The sequence below is a fragment of the Psammomys obesus genome, unplaced genomic scaffold (assembly GCF_907164565.1).
Source record: "Psammomys obesus unplaced genomic scaffold, mPsaObe1.curated_primary_1811, whole genome shotgun sequence".
In the NCBI taxonomy this organism is placed as follows: Eukaryota; Metazoa; Chordata; class Mammalia; order Rodentia; family Muridae; genus Psammomys; species Psammomys obesus.
Window position 1 is genome coordinate 5,333,958 of NW_026586662.1, and position 22,458 is coordinate 5,356,415.

Consider the following 22,458-nt stretch of genomic DNA (forward strand, 5'->3'; position numbering starts at 1 on the left):
TTGTTGTCATTTTTAAACTTCAGACATATCCAATAGGCTAAAATGACTTACAAAGAACCATGTCTGTGTGCGTGTGTATATTGATAAATGGGTGTGATTGAATATATATACAAACGCATACTTAAATATTATTACCCAGGTATAAATTCTTTTTTCAGGATTTTTTAGATAGTAGTAAAATAAAAATAATTTTAAAATGTCATACTTTATAGTTTAATTTTAAGGAAAAGATTGGTTATTTTCAATTATTAAAAGTTAAAAATAGGCCAAATCACTTTTTATGCAATCATGTTTTATACAGTGGTCTCATTGCACATTGTGTTTTTTCTGCACTTTTTATGGTATCCTTATCACGCTGGTAACTCAATATACACTCTAAAGAGAAACTCCCATTTAATGATTGTGCCTTGTATTCTATTATTTTTTGCATCATTAGTAAAATTAAGTTGTCTATTGTAAATGATAACTATATGACTTAGGAGAATGTATTGCTATATGTACTGCTATGGAAAAGGAAAGCAGTTATTTATTTGTTTATGGTACATTAGTTATTTTATACCTTGAAAACCAACATAAATGCCATTTCTATTGTTTAAAATCACTTTTTAAGTTTTAAGAATGTAGTATTTTCTGAGGACTAATATGGTACAAAAATGTATCCAAAATTTTCAAATACTACATCTTTTAAAAGGAGGGATGGGTAAAACACAGATCAGCATGACCCTAATATAGAGAATAAAGTCTTTAATTGAACCTTGGCAAAATATGTAACTAGATTATATAATTATTTCCTTGTTTCCAATAAGGATAAATGTTGACTGTCATTTAACTGTCTTGAGGAAGAATGAAAAGTGATGCATTTGGGCTTTTTAGATCATTTGTAATGAAATTTGTACAGAAACCCTCCAGTGACACTAAGTGAACCACTCTCCAGACCTTGACTGGATTGCTGTGACTTTACAGTTGAAAATAATTTCAAATTTTTTAGGTTTTTTGTACATTTATTTTTTTCTAACAAATATATTGAACTATATAATTAAAATTAAGTAGTTAACTCTTCATAATACAGAAATGAATGACATGTTTATAGAAAAATGAGTCAATTTCACCATTACTGAAAATGATAGTGTGTATGTTGGAAATTTACGTCACTAAAGTAACTAGTTGCTTTTGAAGGGGATCTATTTGAAAAATGTAATTTCCTGATGTTATCTGCATTGTTTAGAAAAATAGACGTAATCCATTTTTATAAAAAAAAAAATGTAGTTGTAAGGTGTGTTAAATATAAGGAAGCGCACAGCCTTCGTGTGGAGGACCTCTAGAATGGTGCATGAGTAGTTCCAACCTCTGAGCAGTGAAATAAGTATTTCCATCTTTCCTATAATGAGGAAATATGTTATTTCTGTTTTAAAGACACTATATTTATGACCATATTTGGACATTTTTAGATACTGGTTTCTTAGTAAAGCAAAATGACTTGGATCACATTATTTGTAACTAAAAAGATATATTGATACCCCGTACAAATTTTATATTTTTATAATTTAGCTTCTGTGCGTTGCAAAAGTTGAATTATGAATTTAAGTCATTATCATTGGGTTGTTACTACTGTTTGGAAAAGTCTCATCTTGTGTGCACTGCTTATAGACTAGAAGGAATTGTTGGCACTTGTCTTGGTAAGCAATAAGAAGTTTACTGAAACTTTCAGAAGCAAAATTTAATCTATGTATGGAACATAGATACCAATTTTTAGGCTTTCAGTAGTCCATGGCTGTATTCCCAGCATTTGGGGGTGGAGGCAGGAACATCAGGAGTTCAGAGTTACCTCTAACTGCAAACCAACTTCAAGACTGTGGGTTACAACAGCAACAGCACCAGAAAATTCTAATACCATATTGTTACCTTATGCTATCCTAACTTCACAAAGCCCAAACTTAATAGAATTTTACTTGTCACAGGGTAGTTTAAAGACTAGTGTAATAACAGTCTACCAGCCTTTGGAGGTAGAAATGTAGCTTCTCAAAGTTTCCTCTCTCACAGTCTTTTGTAAAGCAGTCTTTGTCTTCTGCAGTTGTTTTCACTACAATTCAAAAGGCTGTTGGGTTACTACAGAACTGTCTTACTCTAATTAGAGAACTATGGAGCAGTTGTTAGGTGGTTAGGCCATGGTGGAGATACAAGATCGTTGGTAATTACATAAGACAGTAGACAGCAAACATAGTACCACATCATCCTTATTAGAACTATCCTTTAGCTACAGCGCAGTGGACTAGCCAGAACCTTCACAGGGGAATGGAAATAGTTTGACCTTGCATGTTGTAAGCAGCATTTACACAAGTTTCAGTTGACAGCCTGCAGGTTTGACATTCCATTTTATACATCCATAGCTATCTATAAATCTTTCTCAAATATAAGGTGAAAATAAATGGTTTGAAGCTTTCTACCTTTAAAAAAAGTAATTTTTAATATTTTGTTCACCTGAAATTTATTTTTTGAGTAGGTTGAAAGGACCAAGATACTTGAGTGATTAAAGGGCTATTATCAGTGTTCATCCTATAAGCAGGAGCTGTAGTATTTTATAAAAAGGGTGAGGGGAATAACCTATGTGTAGAATGCATTACTCCCATTTTTATCCAGAAGATATTGCTAACAGTAGTAGCTTGATTAGGTGATAAGTTGTCTCATGTTAAAAATTGGGGAAAGTACAGCTTTTGTTTCCATCAGGAAAAAAGGGTGGGTTTGGCAGACTTACGCTAGTTTCCCTGATTTCTAGGTGACTTGAACTAAAATTAATGCATTTACTCAGAAACTATTTTGTTTTTAATTATACTCATCAAAGTGCTCCGAATAAAAGTCATTTTGAACTATGTACATTACCCCAGGAAGAGGTCAGATTGAAGAAGACTGTAAGTACCACTTTGAGCGCTCTGGAGGTGAACCTGCACACAGTACAGTGAGTAGACTATCTGAGCTATAAATATATTTTTTAGTTTCAATAGCTCTGTTTTGAAATACTTTTTTAATGCAGATAAAAATATCAGGAAATTAACCTTATATGGCACAAACCAAATACATAGTAGTATATGGATGAGTTTCTACATTTAAAGAGCTAAGAAGATAGGTTCAGGATTGTATTATAGTACATGCACTTACAAGGCAGATGCACACACATGCTAATTACTTCAAGGATGTGCGTGTTGGTTTTTCACAACAATAAATGAAAAATGCAATGTTACATTTTGACCATATTGAAGATGCAAGAAGAGAGGTCTTAAAAAGTTATTAAGAAAACTACTAAATCCCACCATGGGATATTTAGATGTGTAGAACATAGCTCAGTTTTTCAAAAGCAACTGACCTAAAGGGTTAAAGTTGTAACTGACACATTTCAAATTAAAATTATGTTTATTTTGTACAGAAAGCAATGTTAAACACAGGCAGATCTGTTGTATGTAATAAGTGACAGAGTTTTAAAATTATTTAGCTTTATTGATGTTTTGTTTTATTTCTTCTAGACCTGGAATACCATGTCATAAACGGCAGTCTTGCACCACGGTAGCAGGCCCTTTCGTTTTGTACATACTGATTGGACCTTTCTTTACTGTTACGTGGACACTTTCTATGTTAGTTTTGATGCATAATTCTTGGAATCCTTTTATACAAACTAGAATGTATGTGTAAGAATTCCTGTCCCTGCAATGTAGTAACTATAAACTTATTTTTAAATAAATAGAAAACTTGTTTTTCTAAGCCATTTTGTAGAGCCTCATGATTTCTTTGCTTCTTTGTTTTGGTTAGTTTTGAACAACATAAAGCACCTGGTACGTACTCCATAGGCAACTTACCAAAGCAATTGTGATATAGAAGCCATTATGTAAATTCTGGTTCGTTAGAGATTCCATTTTTCTGTCTATTTGTGTAATGTTAAAACCACTATCAAAGATTTCAAGCACCTAATGTAATTCCAGAGTGACTGAAGCTTAAAAATAAAGACTCCTTTGCCTTTCTATGTGTCTATTTAGAACAGTTTTATTGGTTTGTATGTAAGTTACTACATTGGCGATAATTAAATATGACAGTTTTATGATGGCTACATGTCAAGGAATATTTGCATAAACATTTACTTAAAGCTGAAGCTTTGTTAAGGCATTTATGCAGATCTGTAAGAATGTTGTTTTATAGGTTGGTATAGTGGCGCATGCTTTAATCCCAAACGAACAAGCTGCTGAATTCCTAGAGGGTCAAGGCTGAACTGCTCCTCCAGCCATGATGCATTCAAAAGCATTTAAAAGTGGATCCATTAGTCACAGCAGTTCTGGCACAAAGGACAAGTTATGAGAAAAGCAAAACTAAAAACATGCATGAGTGCATAAAGACTGAAAAGTTCTTGTGTTGTTTTGGAGTCTAGAATGTCATGTGCATGATCAGGGCTGAATATTTGCTCAGAGAATACCCTAAGTTTTCACCTCTTGTAACTGTAGTTTACACATAAGCAGGAAGTGATGGCTGAAGGAAGAGCAGAGCTAACCTCTTCGTAAGCACTGAGGTTGTGATGACCAAAGCCAGTGTACACATAGTGAAGAGTTGGGGTGCTGATTTTATTTAGGCTCCGAAGAGCCAGATCTCAGTGCAGTTAGTAGCTGATCATTTACAAATAGACTAATGGAAAAGAGAGTCTAGGGGACCCTGCATGACAAAGGATGCAGTCTTTACAAAAGGAATGTCTCCCAATGGTGGTAACCTGTAGCAAGTGCTCAAAAGGTAAGATTGCTTGAGTAATAAACAAATGGCTTTGTAGAATAGAATCATCACTTCATCATCTTTCCTTGAATGGAGAAGATTTCAGACAGTTGGTTGGACAAAGTTACAAGTTAATGTGTAGCACTGCTTAATCTGGGACTGATAGCTAAAACGTTAAGTGTCATGAGAATCTATGCTTAACTGAAATCTTACACACAAATTAAGCGTATTTCATCACTTTCTGCTTACCTGTGATACAGAGACACACTATTAAATGATTGTGCCATGTTACCCGGAGGTAAACTCTGGACGGCTTTGCTCCTGACCGGAGCTGTGTTTTAAAGGCTCTGAGGCCCCTGTTTAGCTGTTATGTATAAACCTGCTAATCTCGGTGGCAATCACTGTCGTTTAATAAAAACACTTGGAAAAATTTAGATGTATTGCTGTCATTACTATTTGAGAACCAAACATTCATTAAATTCCCATAGTAGTAAAAATAGCTTTTTTAAAAACAAATTGTAATGCTAATTATTTCACTGAAAGAAAAAATATAACAAATGTTAAGTAAAACCAGCAAAATTTGCAGCAACTGATGTAATCTTATTAGCTAAATGCATAGATCTGGTTCAACAGGCAACCAGCAATCCAGCAAGCAACAGGAGCAGGAGCAAACATCAACCAGCAATAGCAGCAAGAGCCACAGGGCCAGCAGCAGAAGGAACAGCAGCTGCTACAGGCAGGATTCCAAATGTAAACTGTCTTCAGCTGGCAAAATCACACCCCTGCTAGAGTACGAGGTAAATCAGAGTCAGCTGCTCTGGACGGTCCAAAGCAGTCCCATGTCCCACACCTGGGATTAAAACAAAAACATTCCCATAACATTTCTGTGTTTTTAAAGAAACCAGAAATTCTCACTACATTTCACCTTTCTGATTTAAGTCATTAATTGTACTCTGTTTAGTGAGAAATAAACAGACATTTTCAATGAACTGAATGCTTTTTGAATCTGTGGTCAACATTTTCCGAAGACCTCAATTTTAATCTATAAGTTTTGATGGTACCCATAACTTTGATTTTCTATAGAAACAAAGCATTCCCAAAACAAAACCACTGCAGTCTCCCACTCTGATGTTAACATATCCTTAAAGTATATAGGTTTAATTTCAGTTTTTCTATTCCCCAGTGTCTCTCGGCGCTCTTGGTCATTTTTCATTACCATTCAGAAAGTTCAAAGTTAACAAAGCATTAGTCTATCCCTGGGCGTCTTTACTCTTCTGTTTTGTAGGTATTTCTTTTAAAGTATAATTAGACCTTTCTACAACTGTTTGTCCTGTAGGATTGTGTGGTATACCCATAATGTGCTTTTATATTATAACAGGCAAATAAGTGATTCATTTTACTGGAGACATGCAGGAGCATTGTCAATTTATGCAGGTATCCCTATAATAGTCATTACTTCCAGTAAATGTGTAATTACAGAATCAGACTTTTCAGGACTCAAAGCAGTTGCTCCTTGAAACCTAAATATGTGTCAATGGTATGGTGTACAAATTTTAGTTTTCCAAATTCTGCAAAATGAGATACATCCATCTGACAGATTTTATTTTGGTACCCCAAGAGTTACTTCCAGTGGTAATGGAGTTTGGTTATACAGAGAACAAGAAGGATATTTTCTTGTAATATCCTTCGCTTGTTAACAAGTGATAGAAATTTTTTCTTTAAGCCTTTACTCTTTTTTTTTTCCATGAAATTTTTAAGGCTTTTAACACATTTTCTATTAACGATGAATTTTCTCATTTCCATGTACCAGTGGAACTGGCAAAACCTGTATGAGACCATATATGGATTATATACAATGGATAATTTCTAGTTCTGATTGCCTTTTGCAGGTGCATAAATAACAGTTAAACAGGAATAAATAAGCAATTTCTGTATGCAAAATAACTCTCCATATTGGGAGTCAGTAATTAAGGGATTCAGAAAAAGCTAATAATACCGTAAGAATTGCAGACAACTCTGATTTTTTTAACTGAAGCATGGGAACATTGACATATTTGGCTTATTTTGTCTGACTTAGAGCCTGTCACTCCTAACTTATTTATATCAGTGTAGAATATAGGTGCTTCAGGAATTAGTATTTCCTTTACAGTACATTTAGATCTTTTTATAAACTGAAGAAGCTTGCTTTTAGGATATTTGTTGTTAACTATTTCTCCAAAATAGTTACTACAAGCTCTTTTCCAGTCTTCATTGATTACCCATAATTACATAATCTCAGCATTAGTTAAAGGCACTACAATTTTGGCTGAGTACCTTAGTGACAAATGATGTGGTTTTATTCTACCTTTTATAATTAATATTACTTTGTGTGCTTAAAAAAATCAGTTTCATAATACTATCTTCCCTTTGCATAATGAGCCCAGTAGGAGAATGAGTTGAAGGTAAAATAACCAAAATCCAATCAAGTTTAGGATCTATTTGATCCACATATGCATCTTGCAGTCTCTGTTCTACCAGTTAATTCTCTTCTGCTTCAGCGGCTAACCATCTTGGACTGTTTAAATCAGAATCTCCTTTTAACATTTGAAACAAATGACTTAACAGTAATTAATCCAATTGAAGGACATAGCCAATTAATATCTCCCATTAAATTTTGAAAATCATTAAGAGTACCTTTTATAACTGAAGTTGTTGTCTACTTACTTTATAACCCAAATAGTTAATGAAGTTTTCTCCCTGTATTTTTTCAGTAGCAATCTGTAACCCCCAGTGTGGCAGAATTCTTTTGTGTTTCCTTAAACATTTTTTTCTTAAGTATCTGTGTCAGAATCAGCCAACAAAATATCATCCTTGCACTGATAAATAATGGATTGAGGAAATAGTCTATAAATTATTTCTAGCAGTGTTGCACAAAACATTGACAAACTTGGGCTATTTAACATTTTGTGTGGAAGCACTTAATGATACCTTTTTACTGGACCACTATTACTATAAGTAGGTACCGAGGAAGCAAACCGTTCCCTATCCTGCTCATGCAAATGGATTGTGAAAAAGCAGTTTTTTTTTTTTTTTAAGTCAATTACTATCATAGATGTTGATTTGGGTTAAAAAAAAAAAAAAAAAAAAAAAGGTAAAGAAATTCTCTAAAGGACCCATTGGTTGAAGTACTCTATTTGCCACTCTTAAATCTGTTAACATCCTCTATTTTCTTGACTACTCTTTTATAACAAACGGGAATTCCGTGGACTGGCAGACTTCTGTTTGTTGAGCTTCCAGGTGTTCTACCAGCTACTTGGGTCCCTGTAAATTCTCACCCCCCCTCGCCCCATTAGGGCCATTGATCGTTCCACACAGGCTTGTCAGTCAACCATTTAAGGGATAGGGCCCTTATAAACTTGGAAACAATTCCTGAGATGTCCTGTGTTTGGACAATTGGCACTAGGATTATTTTTAAATGATATACAGCAATATCTTTCCTAGGAACATTTACCATTTCACCTTTAATTTCATCATGAGCTGTCTCTGGGCTTGCAGGAATATTAATTTTAGTACACCATTGTCATAAAAGATTCCCATAAGTTTGAGTATGTCAGCTACATAAGGTCTTAACTTTCCTGTTTGATCTTCTGGTCCCACACATTTAGCCCCTCAAATGCTTTCTTTTATTTGAGTTGCTTTACCAATTTATATTTATAAACTCTGTATAAAGCTGAAGTGGCCATTCTGAATTCCCAGATTTTGGGGAAATGATAGTCACATCAGCTCTTGTATTCATCAAACCTATTTCAACACCATTGACTGCAATTTTAATTTTGACCTCTGATCATTAATCACTGTTTGATCACACATTTTCCAGTATTTCCAAACCCTCCTGTTCTTTCTACTGGAGCAGCTTTCCCTTTAATGTAGGGAAATAATAGCAGCTGAACAATCCCACCACCTGTGTTAACTTCTCTCTCTCTCTCTCTCAAGCCATAATTTTAAATTTTCCTTTGAAATCCCATTTTCAATTCCTGGATACACAATAAATTGTTGGGAAGTCCATCCACTTCTTTCCAAGATCATTTCTACTGTCCCTGAGGACAAAGGACTATAAACTCCAGTAGATATTTTGTAACACTGAATTTTTAGGGTTAGGACAAGAGGTTTATCTGTGGCCAAATCTAGAGCAGCACTGCTTACTTGTGTGGATGAGATCGGCAATACTTAGTTGCATTTTTCTGCCTGCTTGTTATTGCCTGATGGACCATAAGGAAAAAAGTGGGCTTGTTTGTTTGTTTGTTTGTTTTGTTTGTTTGCTGCAGGGCCTCTAGCTGGCAGGTTCCTGGTGTATTTCTCAACAGTAATAAATTGGCTTGAATGGCCCTCTTGTTTCAATGGTATCCCTTGCCACAATGTCTGCAAATCCTGGAAAGCCTAGGTATTCTTTATAGTTTATACCTCAGGAACCCAATGCTGTTAGAAATGGCTTGTTCACTTCTCTGGCAGAAAGTGCCTTATGTCTCACAGTAAATTAATGCAGCAGGCATTTTGAGATCTGAGGCTTTTGATGGCTTGGTCACATTTGTAATTGGCCAAATTTACTGCAATTAAAGCACTGGGCATTTTGATATTGAATAGGTTATCATATGATACTGGCATGGTACTCCTAAGGGCCAGTATCAGTATTATCTACCCATCCATTAGTGCTGCCTGTGCCTTTAACAGTCCAATAAATCTGTACATTTAGTATTCTCATTCTTATATGCCAAGGTCTTTATCAACACCTGTCTTGAATCAGGGTTTGATAATGGTTGTTTGCTTGTTTGTGGGTTTTTTGTTTTTGTTTTTACATCTGAAAACAAAATCTGCAACAAATCTGTGCAGCCTTCCCTAGAGCCTTGTACAGTCTTAGTAAATGGGGTGACCTTTTCCTGGGCTCCTTAACTTTGTCCCAAGCTTTGAAAGCTGCTACGTGACATTGTTCTATAACAGTATCATCAAATTGAATCTGATTTTGTAAATCAGAGAATCACCCTTCACCAAGCAATTGATATTTGATAATATTCATTTCCCCTGGTCTCTTTCATCATTCAATATTCACAGCTTCTCTCCATCATGTTAACCATTGAAACTGCTGGCTAGCCTCTAGCACAGCTGTTACTAGACCTTTTCAGTCTTGCGGAATAAATCTGTTTTGGGTAGCCCAGTTATTTAATATTTGTTTTGCATAAGGGAAATGCATTCCATAGGAAACCACTGCCTCCTTAAAATGCCACAAATCTATCATTTCTATAGAATGACTGCCATGTTATGCCATCATAATCATGATCATTAACAGGCATGTGCTGTACAATTACTGAGAAAACAGATGGTGAGTTTTGTAATCCCAGGCCACCCTTCCTCTGGTTGTGCAGTTAGTTCAAGATTACTCCTTTCTCTCTAAAGGGGCTGTTTTTCTTTAAACTTGTCCCCCTGCATGGCCTCCTCCAGGCCACACGCCCAGCCTCCCACCCTGTCCAGGAGCTGTGAGGAATTGAAACCACAACTGTGCAGCTCTGGGCAGGGCTTTGATTTGCTTTCTAACCAGGTTTGCTTCCCTCTTTCATCCTGCAGGAAGCTCCCTCTCTCTTGGGGTCTGAGTCGTTTTGTTCTCCCTTTCCCAATGCTACTCACTTTTCAAGTGCTTCTACCTATACCTCTATTCTTTTCAGTTGCACAGCCAACTCTGCAACCCTTTCAAAACTGAGAGAATAGAGTGAGCCTTTTGGTTTTTTTCATTTTATCCATTTTTGTTTGTTTGTTTCTCAGGTTCCTCCCTTTCCACTAGAAAATTTTCCATTTCTCAGCCATTCTATCAACCTTTTTTGAAATAAAAAAAAGAAAAAGAAAAAGAAAACAAAAAGAAAAAAAAAAAGGAAAATCCCCTCTCAAAGGGGGAAATCCTAGTGGCAGTGGCCCCAGTAAACTTTTTGCTGATACCTTGAAACATATTTATTCCTCCTCCTGCCATTTCCTGTACATCATTAGAAATCCAGTTTCCCATTCTGCCTACCTTTTTGTCTGGGTGCCACTTGTAGCCATGCTTTTTGGCTATTTTATTGGGTTCTTTTTCCTACCACCCTCATCCCAATCCCTTCCAGCCTCCCAACACTTGGTGGAAGAAAAAGAAGGCTAGAAGGGAAAAGGGGGGGTTGATCTTGTTAGACTACTTCATGCTGATTAGGGGTGCATGGTTCTTGGGGCAAGTTTGATCCTCATTGTCATCAGAATATCCCCAAACAGCAACCAGTAATTCAGCAAGCAGCAGCAGCAGTAGCAAACATCAACTAGCAATATCATCAAGAGCAACAGGAGCAGCAGCAACAGCAACAGCAACAGAAGTAGCAGCCACTGCAGGCCCTCTCAGGGCTTTCACACTTATACTCTTAAGAGTCCCCAAAATTCCAAATGTAAACTATCTTCAGCTAGTAAAATCATGCCGTTGCTAGAGGATGAGGCAAATGATAATCAACTGCTGTGGACAATCTGAAGCACCTCCATGTCTATACCTGGGATTAACAAAAACATTCACGTATCATTTCTGTGTTTTTAAAGAAACCAACTATATCAAAATGTAAATAGTTTTGGAGATAGAGGTTTGCCAAATGGATCACAATCCACAGCTTGAGAACCACTATTCTAGATTATACAAGTGGTTTTCTGGTGTTCTTTTTGTACTGATTATGGCCATAGTTGTTCTGTTTCTCCTCGAATCCCATACTGTCTCTGCATGGCTTTGGTACATGCAGCACATGAGATGGATCTCATGCACTCTATGTTCTTAATGAGCCTTTTATCTTTTTTTTCTGTCATCTAATCCTAAAGATTTGCTAGTTTTGTGGCTGTCCTCCCAAGCCTGGTCCAACTTGAAGAGAACAGTTTGTTTGCATCTTGGGCTTCTTTTTATATACCACAGTGTCATGGTTTCCTGTGTTCACTATCACTCTCATCTTTGATTTGATTCCCATATTGATGGGTCTCCTGCTGTCACTTTGTAATAAAATAAGCATATGTGACAACTATTAGCTATTCTAAACACATTCACTTGGTGATTTCTTTATTTTGGTGTATTTTACCTTACAAATTTGCATCAGAAAAAAGTTAGATTTTGTTAGGTCATTTAGACAAAATTCTAAATAAAAAAATCCAGGAAAATGTTATGTAAACCAATTGAATAATTGCATTTTGGGATAAACTATTCTTAAACTGTGATATCTTATTCTAAGAACAACTGCAAATTTGTTGGGCATGTTATCATGTCTGCTTATGTATTTTAATGTTCTTGTTAAAAGAATCCTGTTTCCTTTTAGTCTTGAAGGAACTATATATGACTGTATAATGACATGGCTTTCTTAGAAATGACAACTCTGACCTTTGCCATATTAACAGACATAATAAAAGTTTGTATTATTTATTAGTTCTGAGTACATGTTATTTTAAAAGTTTTTATGTATTAGTTTTGACTGTTTCGGAGAGAGTGCTGGGAGCTGATACCAGAACCTCAAGCATACCTAGCACACTAAGCCACACGCCCGTGACTACCAGAAAAGCTTTGAAGAATGCAGGTATGGACATGTCATGGAAAGCATTCACACATGAGAAGAACAAGAGCATATGATCTGCTTTCATATTTTGCCTTCTGCATTCTTATCCAATTTGCATGTACCCCTTTCAAAATATATTTTGCATCAACTACAGAACACATCTTACTTATATGCTTTGTGTGTAAAATAAAAGTTATTTTGATTATTTGTCAGATTTACCAGGCTTCTTGGGGCTAGAAAGATAGCTCAGTTAAGAGCAGATAGTGCTCTTGCAGAAGGGCAGAGTTGGGTTCCCTGCATTCACATTAGATGGAGCAAAAACACCTGTAATGCTGGCTCTGGAGGGATGTGGCATCTCTGTCCTCTGAGAGCAGCTGCACACCTGTGCACATGTTCACACACAGGCACAGACACATAATTTAAAAATAATGAAGACAAATCTTTAAAAACATGTACTAAGAGTCTAGCAGTCTACTCCACTACTCCATCCTATCAGTAGGAAATGCCTATATAATGTTATGTTTCTACATAAACATTCCAGGCTAAGGAATGAAAAGTACAGTTTTTGTTTAAAAGAGAGATGGTATGTTGCTGCTATTTAGAGAGGGTTGCTTGAACCCAGGTGTTTGGGGCCAGCCTGGGCCACAGAGTGAGAGCTTGCCTTCCTGCTAAATAAAAAAGAGCAAGGCAGATTAAGTTTACCTAAATCTTCGAAATCAGTAGTAATGGAATATGTCAGAAGAATAAGCCCTTTCTTTGCTTTCAAAACTTCAGAGAACAGCTGGGTAACTTAACATCTATTCTAAATATTGTTCTGGGTTAATCTGGGTTTGGCTAGAAAAGAGGATATATTTTTGGTGAAGGGTATAAAAATAAAACTGCATTATATGGATAATATAAATGCCATAGTTTCTATTACTTTGGGGAAATACCATTATAAGATTTTAAAATTACAAAATCCATTTCCCCCAAGTCAATCATGAAACCCCTTCTATCATGAAAATGTAACTTCTCGTGGGCAAATATGAATAGATGTCTGGCCTTGCCTTGGTTGTGATATTAGACTCATTTGTGTCTTGTACCATGTATCTTGTACCCTAAAGTTTTTTAGGGCTGTTCACCTTGACTATACATGAACTGCAGGAAAAGGCATGTGGGAGCAGCAACTCTGTACTGCTCATGAAGCAGGGTAGGGAAAGGGGAAAGGGACAGATTTTGATTTTTATTTCATTAAAGAAAAAAAAGGTTTTGTAATGTTTTATTAATATCCTTCAAGCATTTTAGCATTTGCAGTTTCTACATAAGTGATACTGATTTCAAGGATAACTTAATGAGTATATTAAATCTCACTTCTCTGATGATTTAACAGTCCTTTAGCTTGTGCACGCTTCTTTCCAGTCAGTCTTGACATCCACTTATCTATGAGTGTTCAAATATAAGAACCAACAGTCTTTTAAGCAGGAAGCCAAAACCTCAGCATTGAGAATACTGCCTGACTTCCATCCAGATTTCTGGAAGTGATAGGATCTTTAACAGTGTTGTCTTTCAGGAAGTTTATTATTTCCAACTTCTACCTATCTGCTCCTCCAGAGTGAGAAGTGACTCTAGGCCCTGTTGGCATTTCTAGCTTCCTGTCTGCAGGGATGCTGAGGATGTGTGAAGGCACTCATTGCCCAACTCTCAGAGCCTAGCTGTGTGCACCCTCAGTCAGTCAGTTGTGTAGTTCCTATAGCATTTACAGTATCATCATTAAACAGAATATGAGCCCCTCACCAGCTGTAGCACTTGGGAAAGTGAGCCCCGCACCTCACCTGGGCAGCACAGAAGAGCTGGCCCTGGTGGCATGGCACAGGTGAGTCCACCCTAGGGCATGAAGCAGGAAAGATGGCCCTGCCCTTTGTTGGCTGCAGCATTCCATGTGCTAGCTGAGAAGTGCTGGAGAGCTCACCCTGGTGGTGTGCTTGCCAGAGAGCTGCTTGGCTGACAAACTCAGCCAGGCCCAGATAGGGGATTTAACTTGGCCCAACCCAACATCTACCTCATCTATGAACTACTAGAGCATGTGAAGAGGCCAGGACTGCAGATCCAAAGCTGCAGGGATATCCATGACAACAAAAGGATTATCTGAGAGGAGTCCCGGTGAAGGTAAGGATCCTTTATAGATGGTAGCAGAAGCCAGAGACCTGGAACCAGACTGATGAGTCATTTCAACGAATGTTCACAAGTAAAGAAGTGTGGACAAAAGGGTATACTGTGGGACACACTGTGGCTTACCACAGTTTCCACAACAAGATGGCTTGTTTCTTTGTTTTCTGGTTTGTTTTTTTTCTTTTTTGGGGGGGTATATAGGGAGAGGGAGGTTGCAAGGGCGGAGGGCAGATATGAAGGGATGGGGAGATGAGTGGGATTGGGCTGAATGATGTGAAATTCACAAAGAATCAATAAAAAATAAAAAAACTCAATATAGATCAATGAAGTACCTAATCATATAGATAAAACAATTGGGAGTAGACTAATTTTTTTCTTAAGTTAAATATTAAATTAAGGATTATTTAAATGATTAGAATGTTTAATAAGAGGAGTAACACTTTGGAATTTTGTGACTTCTCAAAAATTTTCCATAATAAAAACAATATATAAATTTTCATATACATGCTGATTTTCTGGTTTATAAAGAAAATTCTTGTTAAAAATTTCAGGTGCATATTCAAATTGACTACTACAAACCATATGAATTTGTATCACTGAATTTATTATTTTAGGAATGGGTACAATGAAGATGAAGAAGTCTGTTTTGCAGATATTGAAATAAGGTTGGCATTTGATATATTAAAAATGATTTTTTTACTTTATTTAGTTGACAGTAAACTCTGAATTAGTTATATTTCATGCCTTGCTCCATTTAGAATGTAGTGCCTTGAACTTTGCATGATTAATTTAGCATAAACCTAAAAAAATGCCTTTGATGGTTTTTCTTTCCTAGGGCTAGTTGATTTATTTGAATCACTGCTCTAATCATCTTAAGATAAAATTGTAATATATATATATATATATATATATGATTTATTCAGTAGAAGGAAAAAGTATAACTGTGTGTATGTGCCACACATTCATTATTACTATCAAGTACAAATATGATTTTCTAAATAAGCTTTGGAATTAAATTAATCCCAATGAAAACAAATTTAATTTAAGCATATTTATTAAAAGTTGTAAGTTAACTAAATCTATTAGATGCTCTTTTGTAGTGGTTTCATGAGGACTTCTAAAACATTTCTTTTTTCTGGGCAGAAGTTCATGGCTTGTGCTGCTGAGCACCGGTGATGTATTATGTTCAGTGGTAGCAGGAGGTACAAGGCAAAGAGAGAAACCTATCACCTATAGGCTTGTAACAGTTCCAACATTCTGTGGGAGTAGTTTACACAATGGAGTGAATACGTTCATATAGCTATAGACTTTTTTTTTTTCAGACCAGTGTCTCATGCATGTTAGGCAAGCACTCTATCACTGAGATGTGCTTCTTGCTTAGATGTTCTTGTGAGAAAGATGAGCTTTGGAGAAATAGCATGCTCTAAAGATACTATGCAAATACAGCACAAATAGACAGATATCTAGAATCAACACTCTTTCCCTTTCCTGATTCTATGTAAACTAGCATTCTAGTACTCTGCTATTGATGGTCCCTGCTTGAAAATAAAGCACCATCTCTGACAGAAAGTTTTCCTTCTATTAACCAGACGCTGAAAACTGTCTAACATGAGGAAATGACAGTCATGTGGGAAAAGTAAAAAGTAATTAGGTTGCCATTTGTGTGACCAGGATAAAACTGATGTATATGATATGGTGGAACTATTTCCCTATTTCCAAAATTGTCAAGGAGGAAGAGGATTGGTAATAGAAGAATCTTATTTCTAAAGCACACTTATATTTTGAAAGATAGACATCCCAGACCCCCATCTGCTACACTAGATGGGAAGCCCCACGGCAGTTGGAAGATTTCTTTAATTTGGGGATGGTTAGCTTGCATCAGAATCAGTCCAGATTAGCGCATTTTTTTGTCTCCTTGGCTTTTCATATCATGATATAAAATTTCCTCCTTGCTTCCCTGGTTCCCATCAATTATACTGAGTGTATGAACCCTAACGAATTTAATACCAATGGTAGCTAATAATACACAATCTTGCTTACTCTTCCCCCACATTGGATTGGTTTACATTTACATTTAATTTACATTTACATTGGTGGCATACAAGTGGGGTAGTAGTTTAGGAGCAGCCTAACAGCCACTTTCCGTGGAAGGAACCCCAACTGCCCTGCCTTCCGTAGTGGAGGACAGCACCCAGCTGCAAAAGCTTGTGGGGTGGGGTTGGGGCTGCCCAGAAGCTGGTACCACCAGGTGGTTAGCTTGGGAACTTTGTAGGAAGAGGAGGTTGCTGTTAGAAGTATTCAGCCGGCCTTGGGGACTTCTGAGAGATGCTTCAGGTTTCTGTTCCCTAATAAAACCCAGCTAGGGTGGAAGCCATGCCCTCGCCATCAGCACCATCACTCTGGGGCCTGATTTGGGACCTAACATCTCAGCCCTTTATTGATGATAAGAGGTGACACTAGTATACTTAAGCTGAGTACAGATGTTGGAAAAGGAAGGGCTTGGAATGCTGGTTAAGAGCCGGGGTGCAAGCTGGCAGGTAACGAATAGGAGACTGAGGGAATGCTGTCAGAAGCATCTCGTTCAATCAATTCTTTCCTGAAAAACTCTGAAGAAATGGGGCACTCATCGCCGTGTGGGAGATAGAGATCAGAGGGCAGAGGAGAAGCATTGGCTGAAGCCCACTACACTGAGAGTGCTGAATGGGAGTCAGCTCCTCGGGTTGGATTCTGCATCCCAGATCATGTTGTCTTTAATCCTCTCACCTACCTAGGCAAATTGGTTTATATCATAACAGCATTCTTTGTTGAAGAGACAAGGGATTAGAGGTGTGCGCCCCCGTGCCTCCTTCCTCCGTGGTCACGAAGTCAAGGGCTGTTTGGTCTTGAAGGACCGCCGGCATTAAGGAGCCGAGCTGGCTCAGGGCAATCGTTGAGACAAGGTTGTTTCATGGACTGTGTCTGCCAGCTGGATGGAACCCTCCCGGGACAGATAGAGGCTGTGTTCAGAAGAGGAACAAATGGCCTGCTGGCAAACAGGTTTTAAGAGTCTTTCTTAGTGATGGAGAGATGGCTAAGCAGTTAAGAGTGTTCGCTGCTCTTGCAGGGGACTGGAAGTTAGTTCCCAGCACCCACAAGGCGCATTGTCTGCAACTCTACTTCCAGGGAGATCTAATGCTCTCTTCTGCCTTCTGATGGCACCCAGCACATAGGCATCCGTACACAGAAATAAAAATAAAGATACATCTAGAGAAGAGACTACATTATTTCTTCCTCCTGATAGATGCCTATTACCCGTGCCTGAGAATGTTACAGTGAGTTAGTCACTATCATTTAACACACTTTAGGTAGCCCAAGTTAGCATTGAGTTATAAGTAGAAAAGTAAGTTATTTTAAATAAACTAAGTGGGTTTTTTCCTAGCGCAAATAACCATTCACTTTCCATCAAAATTGCATTGTAGGGAATATTTTGTCTTGACCTTATCACTCACGCTTTATGTTTCTGGATCCTCAGTATCAAATTCGTCCCCCCCCCCCAAAAAAAAAAAAAAGAAACCAAGAACAACAAAAACCTGACTGAAATGGGATTTCTTTGACTATATTCCAGAGGACACAGAAATTTTTATGAAGTTATCAAGAACTACATCTTGAATTTTACATTATTTTCTAGCCCTTATTTAATTTAAATTCAGCTCAAATTGTCATATAAGTATAATCATAAACTCCAGCTTACCCTACAGTGTCTTTTTGCTGCCCCATCGCCCCATGCTTCGCTGATTGCAAAGGAAGAAGAAATCGCCACACTCATCATTGGCAATGGCTCCAGCCTGCCAAGGCTAGCTTTTCTGGCAACAACCTGTGTTTCTGTCTGTCAACCCCTGGCATCATGGTAGTCATGGGCCAGAAAGACTCCTATGTGGGTGATGAGGCTCAGAGCAAGAGAGATATCCTAACTCTATCAAGTGCGGTGCTGTCACCACCTAGGACGACATGGAGAGGATCTGGCACCACACCTTCTACAAAGAGCTGCAAGTGGCCCTCGAGGAGCAGCCGGTGCTTCTGACCGAGGCCCCTCCGAACCCCAAAGCTAACAGAGAGAAGATGATGCAGCTAATGTTTGCATCTTTCCATACCTCAGCCGTGTACGTGGCCATTTAGGTGGTAAAGTCTTTGTTTGCATCCAGGCACATCACTAGCATTGTTAGGACTCTGGTGACCGGGTCACACATACAGCGCCCATCTAAGTGGGCTACATCCTTCTCTATGCCATCTTGCTTCTGCACCTGACTGCCTCATGAGGATCCTGAGAGGGGCTACAGTTTTACCAGCATGGCTGAGCAGAAAATTGTGCATAATATTAAGGAGAAGCTGAGCTATGGTGTCCTGGATTTTGAGCAAGAAATGGCTACTGCTGAATCCTCCTCTTTAGAGAAGAGCTATGAGCTGCCTGGACAGGTGATCATCATCAGCAATGAGGGGTTCTGGTGTCCAGAGGTGCTCTTCTAGTCTTCTTCCTGGGCATGGAGTCCTGTGGCATCTATGAGACCAACTTCAACTTCATCATGAAGTGTGATGTGGACATCCACAAGGACCTGTGTGCCAATACAGTACTGTCCAGCGTATGTACCACCGGACAGTACCACCATGTATCCAGGCATTGCTGACAGATGCAGAAGGAGATCACAGCTCTAGCATCTAGCACGATGAATATTACGCTCACTGCTCCTGAGCGCAAGTACTCAGTCTGGATTGACGGCTCCATCCTGGCCTCCCTGTCCACCTTCCAGCAGATGTGGATCCAGGAATATGACCAGTCGGCCCCTCCATCGTCCACCGCAAATGCTCCTAGGTGGACTGAGCAGGTTCCAGGCATCTGCTGCATGAGCTGATTCTGAAGTATTGATTTGCCCTGGCAAATGTACACCCCTCATGTTAGCCTCACGAAACTGGAATAAGCCTTTAAGATTTGTCCTTGAAGCCTGTGTTTGATATCAGCTCTGGAGCATAGAACTTGTTGCTGGTTTTCAACCTTGTATTCAAGTTAACTATTCCCTTGGTGTATGTTTAATTCCTTGTGCATATCTTGATTTAGTCCATAGCCCATGTGGCTTGGTCCCTTGGTGGCTGGGGAGAGCACACAGTGGAAGAGAAAGCCCCAGCCTGGTGGATCAGTGTGAGCACCACGTGGAGGTCTGTGCAGAGCAGTAACCGACAGCTGACTTGCAGGATCTCTTGAGGCTGTCAAGGGTTCCTGACCTGCTTACCACAGCCATCTTCCTGGTCTAACAGGGTGGGAAAGCCTGAGCCTTAGGACACAGTTTCCGTTCTCTTTTTTTCCTTCCTAATTGCTACAGGTTGTTACTTGCCTTGAGCTGGGAATGATTGCGTTGACACCTGTAAATGTATTTACCCTTTTAATTTATGTAAGTTTTTTTTTTGTACTTTAATAAATGACAAATTTCAGTTTTCTACTGTTTAGTGAGAACATTAGACCGCAGCAACATGTCATGGTGTAAAGAAGAATAAAAGTGCTGCAGTAACTGGAAAAAACAAAACAAAACAAAACAACATAAGCTAACTTTCAACTACAAGAGACTTGTACTTGTGACTAATTTGGTTTCTAATTTTATCAGTAATTAACTATAAATAAACCTTAATATCCCCTTTAAAAAAGCTCAAAATATAGTGGACCTGTTTCAAATATACATAGGAAAACAATCTTTTGTCTTTAAAATATCAACTGAGATGTGCTGTTTTTTTGTTTTTTTTTTTTGTTTTTTTTTTTTATAGATTTTTAAAAAGAGGCTCATGAGAAGAAATTGTCAGGAATGCAAAATTGTCAGGGACACAAAAATGTTTATTCTAGCAGGTTTTAGAGTGAGGTTCTCTAAGTAATTCATCATGAGACTAGTGTACACTTACTTGGTCAGTATTGTTTAGCAGTTTCTATCCTGCAGGTGACTTTTTTTTCTTGAGATGGGGTTTCACTGTAGCTCTGGCTGTCCTGCAAGTCACTATGTGGACAAGGCATGTCTTGACCTCACAGAGATATGCTTGCCTTTGCCTCACGAGTTCTGGGATTAGAGGAGCGTGCTACCATGCCCAGCTTAAATTTTTTTTGTTGTTGTTGTTGTCTTTTGGTTTTGATGTTTATGGGTATTTTGCCCAACTGTGTGCTTGTGTACCAGGTACATATATTGCCAAAGGAAACCAGAAGAGGGCAGAAGATCCCACGGAACTGGAGTTACAGAACGTTGTTAAGTCACAGAGTGAGTGCCGGGAATTGAACTGTGCTCTGGAAGAGCACAAAGATCTCTCCAGTCCTGCAGGTAAATTCTTTAAGACAGAAGGTAAATAATGCAAAATAGCTTTAGAAAGGAAATTTCTGAAACTGACCAGATTTACTGTGCTCGTCTGTGCCAAGAGTAAAAACTGCTGAGGGTCATTCTCAGATAAGACAATCTTCAAAGCCTCTTGAGGCCAGACCAACTTGCCTGCAAGCAGAAACCAGCAATGCTGCCTGGAAAAGGTTTAGACAACTGAGATAACTGGAAAGGACATTTTCTAACCTGTTGAGTTGCTTGCAAGGCTGTGCAGTGTCCTCTGGATTCCTAGCTTTTGTAAGCTGTCACCTATGCTTTCATGAGCTTTGGTAATGTCTTTGAGTCATTTCTACGCCTATACCCCTCCATCCATATTCCTGTAAGCAACCCTTATAAAATTCATTGGTTCACCAGTTATACTTTGGTAGTATCCATACTTTGGTCAGCTGTGGGCTCTCTGTCTGGGGTGAGTATGTGTGTGTTGTGTCTTACCAGTAATAGCCTTGACACATAGCAACCAGAAGTTAGACTGCTATCATCTGACAAAAAACTTTATACCTTTAGTCTTCATCTGTAACCACAGCATGCCTATGACAAAATGGGAGGCAGGGACAAGAGGGCTGCCAGGAAGCTCTTGACCAGTTTGTCTGGAGTTTATAGTTATCAGCAGATACAAGAAAGGTACCGCTTCATCAGGTGGAAAGTGAAACTGATCCTGCAAAGTTGTCCTGTGGCTCCCCTATGCATGCTATGGCATTTACTTCCACATATAAATAATCTTTTAAAATCTGCTTGTTAACCTTAAAAGATGTCCCTATGTATGTGTACATGTGTGTTATCATCCCATGTTAAAGAAAAATGGTTGGTTCCTCCCATGACATCTCTGTCACTGCTGTACCAGTGGGCATACCTTGGGGGCAAGTTTCTGTTACAGCTTGCAGGGTTTGTACCTCGGTGAGATTGATGATTACGTCGTCCTCCCTCCAGTGACACGTATCACCTTAGTTACAGGCAGTGAAGCTTCTGGGTGAATACCGGCTGAATTTCTCTGTGTTCAATGTTATTAGTGTCTTCAGCAACAGGGCCTTACCATCAGGTTGTGTAGAGTAAATGATACCTTTGCAAAAGCCTATGATATTTAGTGAAGGGAGAGTTGTCTATGGGACCCCTTTGGCCGACACCTCGAAAGCTGTAACCTATTTGTGGTACTGGGGGGTTTATTTGGTGATGTACATCTCCCCTGCAAAATGGCAACTCTGTTTAAACTCCTTTTGTAATATGTGTATTTTTAGGAAGCTTCTATAGTAGTAGGGTTCACATGACTTTTCAAAAGTTATTGTTCCTCCCATAGTCCATACTTTCCCCTTCTTATTTAATCTTCCTGTCCTTTTGTTGTTGTTGTTCTTAATTCCATTGTCTCTTTATAACAGCATATTGTTTTCCCTTCTTTGGAAGATTCCTTCTTTTTTCATGTTCCCTTACTAGTTACCTAATCTCTGTGTTCATTCTGACTAAAACACACATATTAAAAGCTAACATCCACATATAAGGCAAGTGATGCTTGTCTTCCTGGGACGGGGTTCCCTCACTTTAGAATGATTGTTTCCAGTGCTATCCATTCACCTGATTGGATGAGGAAGAAAAATGATTCCATTTTTCTCAACAGCTCAATAATATCCCAGTGA

The 22,458-nt window shown here is 38.2% G+C and overlaps 1 protein-coding gene and 1 pseudogene across 1 annotated transcript in view; both read left to right on the top strand.

Moving 5' to 3' along the window:
* Positions 1 to 4,007, top strand: part of Phip (pleckstrin homology domain interacting protein) — a gene marked incomplete in the record, with an annotated part of 120,542 nt that extends 116,535 nt beyond the window's left edge. Inside the window, 1 exon segment of the mRNA XM_055602467.1 lies at positions 3,516 to 4,007.
* Positions 4,008 to 5,351: 1,344 nt separating this feature from the next.
* Positions 5,352 to 19,339, top strand: LOC129672863 (actin-like; annotated as a pseudogene).
* Positions 19,340 to 22,458: the final 3,119 nt, after the last annotated feature.